Here is a 6,478-nt window from a genome sequence, read left to right on the forward strand (position 1 = left end):
CTTGCTTGGCTGGGAGGACCAGTAGTTCAGTTTTGGATAAATTCAATTGGAGGTGATGTTCCTTCATCCACGTAGATATGTCAGAAATTCGAGTTGCCACTGAAGTGTCTCCTGGAGGAAAGGATAAATAGAGCTGTGTGTCATCTGCATAGCAGTGATAGGAGAAGCCGTGCGAATGTATGATTGGGCCTAGAGAGGTGGTGTACAAGGCAAAGAGGAGGGGTCCCAGCACTGAGCCTTGGGGCACACCTGTGGTGAGGTGGTGTCGCGCTGATGTTTGTCCAAGCCATGACACACTGAAGGATCGTCCAGTGAGATAAGACTCAAACCAGGAGAGTGCATTGTTCTTGAAGCCCATGTCAGTGAGTTTGTTTAGTAAGATGTGGTGGTTGACCGTATCAAATGCTGCTGATAGGTCGAGCAGAATGAGAACGGAGGACTGACCTGTTGCTTTGGCATCTTTAAGAGCTTCCATTACTGACAGAAGTGCAGTTTCCGTCGAGTCGCCGCTCTTGAAGCCGTATTGGTTAGAGTCAAGAAGGTTATGTTGGGAGAGGAATTTTGTTGCCTGCTTAAAGACAGCTCTTTCAATGATTTTAGACAGGAAGGGGAGGAGAGAGACTGGTCTGTAGTTCTCTACTATAGAAGGAGCAAGAGCAGTTTTTTTGAGTAGAGGTCTTACTTGAGCTTGCTTGAAGGTGTTTGGAAATGTTCCAGAGGTTAGTGAAGAATTGATTACATGAGTGGCTGCGGACACAATGGATGGGGCTATGGTTTGCAGTAGGGTGGTAGGAATGGGATCCAGTGGACAGGATGTGGGACGGCCACCTCTAAGAAGATTTGATACCTCATCTTCTGTGAGAGGAGTGAAAGAAGGGAAGGAAACAGTAGGTTTAGGAGGATTCGAAGGGGGAGCCAGAGGCTGTGTAGAAGGGTCAGAAAACCGGCTGCTGATTGCAGCAACTTTGCTGGTGAAGAAGTCAGCAAATGCATCAGCGGTGAGGTTGGTTGCAGGGGGTGGAGGTGGATGGTTCATCAGAGACTTGAAGGTTGAAAACAGCTTCCGGGTGTCAGTAGCGTTGTTGATTTTGTCTTGGTAGAATTTCTTTTTTGCAATGGTGACATTTGTTGAGAAGGCTGAGAGCAGGCATTGTAGTTGTGTCAGGTGTGATGGGTCTTTTGTTTTTCGCCATCTCCTCTCAGCAGCTCTGAGGTTAATGCACATTGATCGAAGGGAGTCAGTAAGCCACGGGTGGGGCTGCATGGGTCTTGCGGGTCTGGTAGTCAGAGGGCACAGGCGATCTAAGCAGGAGCTCAGTGTTGTGCAGCGTGACTCTGTGGCGTCATTGACCTCAAGAGATGAGAAGGTGCTGGGGGGTGGGAGAGCAGAAGTCACAAGGGCAGAGAAGGATGGATGACTGTCGAGACCCTCCTCCACACTTCAGACCAGCTGCCCACGCTCCAGCAACCACCAAGTGCCTTGAAGCTGTCCCTACACTGAAGTTCTCATGGACTACTAACTATCATCACCAGTAGATTGACCAGAGGAGGATGGGTCAACCCTTGTGAGCCTTGGTTCCTCCCAAGGTTTCTTCCTCAGCTGGGGGAGTTTTTCCTTGCCACTGTCGCCCCTGGCTTGCTCACTTGAGGGTTTTACATTTGTTTTTACATTTCATGTCAAATCTTTGTCTTACTGGAATTCTGTGAAGCTGCTTTGTGACAACATCAGTTGTGAAAAGCGCTATATAAATAAATTTGATTTGATTTGATTTGAAGTGGGTGGGAGATAGGTTGTGGAGATTGCGCCGGAAGGGGACAGAGGGAGCGGACACAGTGGGTTGCTGAGGGAGACAAGCATTGAGTTGAATAAAGTAATGGTCAGAGAGATGTAGAGGAGTAACATTTACAGAGTTAATTAGGCAGTGTTTGGTGAGAATGAGATCAAGTGCATTACCTGCTTTGTGAGTTGAGGGGGTGCATACCTGCTGTAGCTCAAAGGAGTGGGTCAGAGAGAAGAGGTCAGCAGCAGCCGGAGTGTCAAGGTGGATGTTCGTGTCACAGAGAATGAGCATGGGACAGTCATGTTCAGGGATGGATGAAAGCAGGGTGTCTAGTTCTTCTAGGAAGTCACCCAGTTGCCCTGGGGGACGGTATACAACGACCACATACATTTTTACTGGCGCAGTCATCAGGATGGCATGGAATTCGAAGGAGCTGTATGAGACTGATGATTCGAACTGGGTACATTCCCATGTGTTGGAAATCAACAGCCCCGTACCACCACCTCGTTTACCAACCTTGGCGTATGGGCGAATCTGTAGTTGATGGAGAGAGCAGTGGGGGTAGCGCTGTTTTCCGGTTTGATCCAAGTCTCAGTGAGGGCTAGGATGTCAAGTGAAAGATGGTTTGCATAGGCGGAGATGAAGTCTGCTTTGTTTACTGCAGACTGACAGTTCCATAGACCTATTGAGAAGGAATTGGTTATGGGTGTGGATGTGTGATATAGAGAGCGAAGGTTATCAAGGTTTCGTTTCCGTCTGTGGAAGTAGAAGCGACTGCGAGTTCCAGAGAGAGGAGAGATGGGGTAGGGACACATTGTGGAAGGAGGAAAATTTGGCTTAGTTTGTTTGTTTGTTTGGTGGCCTCGCTTGGGGGACACGATTGGGAGACACATTATGTCTTTACCCCAGAATGTCTTCACCCCTGAAAGGCTGAACACAAAGGCTGACGCTTCAGAGGGATCATTCTTTTTTTGTAATGGTGATCTCACACAGCTGTCCTGTGTTGGTGATTGCTTGTCCCAGGTGAGACCGCCCACTGACAGTTTGGTAGAGAACAAAAGGCCTGAGGGAGTGGTCACAGCTGAAACTCCCTCGAGCTGATTGTTTCCCTAATTGAATCAGTAGTGGTACTTAACACCTTTAGAATGGGTTTCAGTTGTTACTTGCAGTCAGGTGACTGGAGCCACAGCACAGGAAGTCCACAAGATTGGCAGAGAACAAAAGGCCTGAGGGAGTAGTCACAGCTGAAACTCCCTCGAGCTGATTGTTTCCCTAATTGAATCAGTAGTGGTACTGAACACCTTTAGAAAGGGTTTCAGTTGATAGTTGTAGTCAGGTGACTGGAGCCACAGCACAGGAAGTCCACAAGATCAGTTGAGTTGGTAAATAAACACAGAATGCACAAGCATGCGCTTACTCAGGTTCTTCTGTGTCTGCAGTTCCTCTCAATAATAATAATATGATAAGGAATATTAGATACAGATATAAAATATTAGTTTTTTTCCAAATCACACCTAGCATGTGTTTTTGAATTTCATGGTATCGGGAATTGTTATAATGAATGAATAAGACATAAAATAACGTACATGTATCATTAAAAAGACAAAAACAAAATATAAAATATCTTAATGACTATATGTGTTCCTGTTAAAACCACTTAGCTAGCTAACTAACCTAGCGTACATATGTACCCCAAGTTCCGGCCACTTGTAAATATATTAAGAAATCATAGCTAATTGTAAATAAATAGAAGTACTTTACTCACTCAAATCAACATTTTCAGGAGTCATATGTGTGTAGATTAATGTCCAAGACTTGCTTGACTTTGAAAGAAAATATGTTTTTAGATAAAAACGCTTTTGTTTAAGTAGGTGCAGTCAAACGAGATAGTTGCTACCACATTCAGTGGTTTTGAGAGATTCACAATGAGATTACGTTTGTCCTGTGTTGGTATCCGTACTCTACATGTAAGGATTACAAATGGCGGTAGATTTTCCCCTCAGAGAATAGGAAGCTAACTTTTACACTGAGTGAAAAATCTGTCGCGAAATGGAAATGTGTTGTGTTCTACATGCAGTTTTGCACACAAAGAATTACAACACTGTTAGCGATACTTAAATATTGTTTAGATATGTGATTTTTTGCAAGACTGATTTTCAAATGCCCTACTACGGCGTGAATTTACGTTTTATTGTTTTACCCAATGCGATTAGCGAAGAGAGAGAGAGCGGAATCTATGGAAGCAAATCTGTCTCATCAGACTTGAAATATTACCACCTTTGAATTTGTAGCATTGAGTTTTTTTTTGTTTTTGTTTTTGCACAGAAATTATGCATCTCAATATAATTGCTCTTGAATAGAACTCGTGAATTTTGAAGAACACGTTTTCGCTGTTATTATTCAAGGTTAATAAATTCAGATTAAAAAAATTAAAGCTCCAAAAAATTCAAACAATATATTTCGAAGTTGCTCAAATTCGGTAGACAATCAAAACTCGAGTTAACAAAATTCAGAGTACACATCCGAGATACCAAGGGTGACCAATTTGGATTTTCTCTTTCACCTTAAATGCTGCACTAGGGCCGTTACAAAAAAAAATTCCACAGTAAAATTTCTTCATCTTCAGGATATCAATAGTCTGTTATGTTGTGTCTTTAATGACTTTCAGATTTTTGAGACACGTTGAAAGTAAAGAGATCATTTCCGCGGAAGGAAGCTGAACGTGTAGTTTTTCCACGGTATGGAAGTTGTGTTCGTATTTCGCCATCTAGCGGCGACAGAATGGAACTAGTGCAGCATTTAAGGTGAAACATCCAAATGAATCGATTGCTCATCCTTAGTGTCCCGGATGTGTATCTGAATATATTTTAACTCGTATTTTGGTTTCTGAATTTCGTCTACCAAATTTAAGCAACTTAGAAATATATTTTTTGAGCTTGATTTTTTTTTATCTGAATTTATTAACCTTGAATAATAACAATGAACACATGTTCTTCAAAATTCACGAGTTCTATTCAAGAGCAATTATATTCAGATGCATAATTTCAGTGCAAAAAAAATTCAGTGCTACAAATTAAAAGGTGGTAATATTTCAAAATCTGATGAGACAGATTTGCTTCCATAATATTGCACCATATATGGCAGAGTTAGGGGAAAGACTTCTGCTGCACAGTTGCTGAGACGTAAACAAAATCATTCATCTGGCATGAAACTTTGTTCACAATGTTCAGAAGCATGAAAATATTTTAATGCCTGTAAGGAGTCTATTTCAAATTATCGATCTAAATGTACAGTTTTACACTGACTAAACCTTTTAATAACATAGAATTATAAAAGTTAGAAAAGTTAGCTTGCACTGCTAACCGCTGGCTGCTGAGAGCCGTTACTTTATTTCGCTGTGTCGTCCCTAACGAGTCGACTCTTTTAATCAACTCTTTAACGAAAGTGAAGAGCAGACTCAGGCTGTGTCTGAAATGATCCACTGAATAGGGAGCGATTTCAGACACAGCCTCATACTCGGTTTTCATTCTAGTGAAAATCATTTAAAAAGTCTTGTTAACACAAAAAGGAGTCAAAGCAACAGATTAGAATTTTTATTTAGAAAATGATGTGTTTCAAAGACTGACAAAGTTTGACAGTATTTTAAATGCATGTTAAAAATAGCTTTGTACCATTTAAGAGAATTTTAAAATTAGTTAAAGTATAATTAATTTGCATACTTTGTTTAAATTTATTAAAGCCTCTTTTCTGGTCATAGACTAATCTTTATTATTATTATTATTATTATTATAGACATACTTTCCAAGAAACATTCCCCTAATACTTTAAAAGTCCTAGGCGTAACTATTTGTCTTTATTTGTTATAAAATAAATAAATAAATAAAGGTTTCTCAATATATACGTAAACATCACTATGTTCATCAACCTGTCCGTTTGCCTGCAGCTCAAACGTCTCTCGTCTATAGTTGATATGAATGATTTGGAAATATTCATTCATTCATTCATTCGTCTGTAACTGCTTATCAAGTTCAGGCTCCGGCGGGTCTGGTGCCTACCCGTAGCAGCTGGATGCAAGGTGGGGATATACCCTGGAGGGGTCACCACTTCTTCGCTGGGTGACACACTCACCTGGACAAAACCCACGCGGATACTGGGAGAACACACCAAACTCCTCACAGACAGTCTGAGGACTCAAACACAACTCCAGGTCCCTGGATCTGTGTGACAGTTACATTACCTGGTACGCCACTGTGCTACCCTGATTTGATGCAGTTTCAAAATGAAGAATACCCTGGCATTAACTGTTTAGTTCGCATGTGGTATTTCTATCATATAAACATGTTATTCTGACATAAAAAAAAATAAAATAAAAAATAAAAAAAAACTTGATTTTGCATGGGGTCTTGTGGATCATAATTTCTTTGTCTCCACCAATAGTCAGCAACATTGTACCTAAATACTAATGACCATTATGTAATACGCTAAACAACATCAGTAAAATAATAATTTAAACTCATAATTTAAACTCATATATATATATATATATATATATATATATATATATTTACATTTAAAATTGCCGCCTGGAGATTCGTTTGAGAACCGAAAGGGTCATCTCTTACTGTTGCGTCCACTGTGTCGATTCATTTAAAAGAATCAACCTTGAGTCAAGGTTGGTAGCCAATCAGCATCGAGCA

Source organism: Hoplias malabaricus, chromosome 18 (genome assembly GCF_029633855.1).
Source record: "Hoplias malabaricus isolate fHopMal1 chromosome 18, fHopMal1.hap1, whole genome shotgun sequence".
NCBI lineage: Eukaryota > Metazoa > Chordata > Actinopteri > Characiformes > Erythrinidae > Hoplias > Hoplias malabaricus.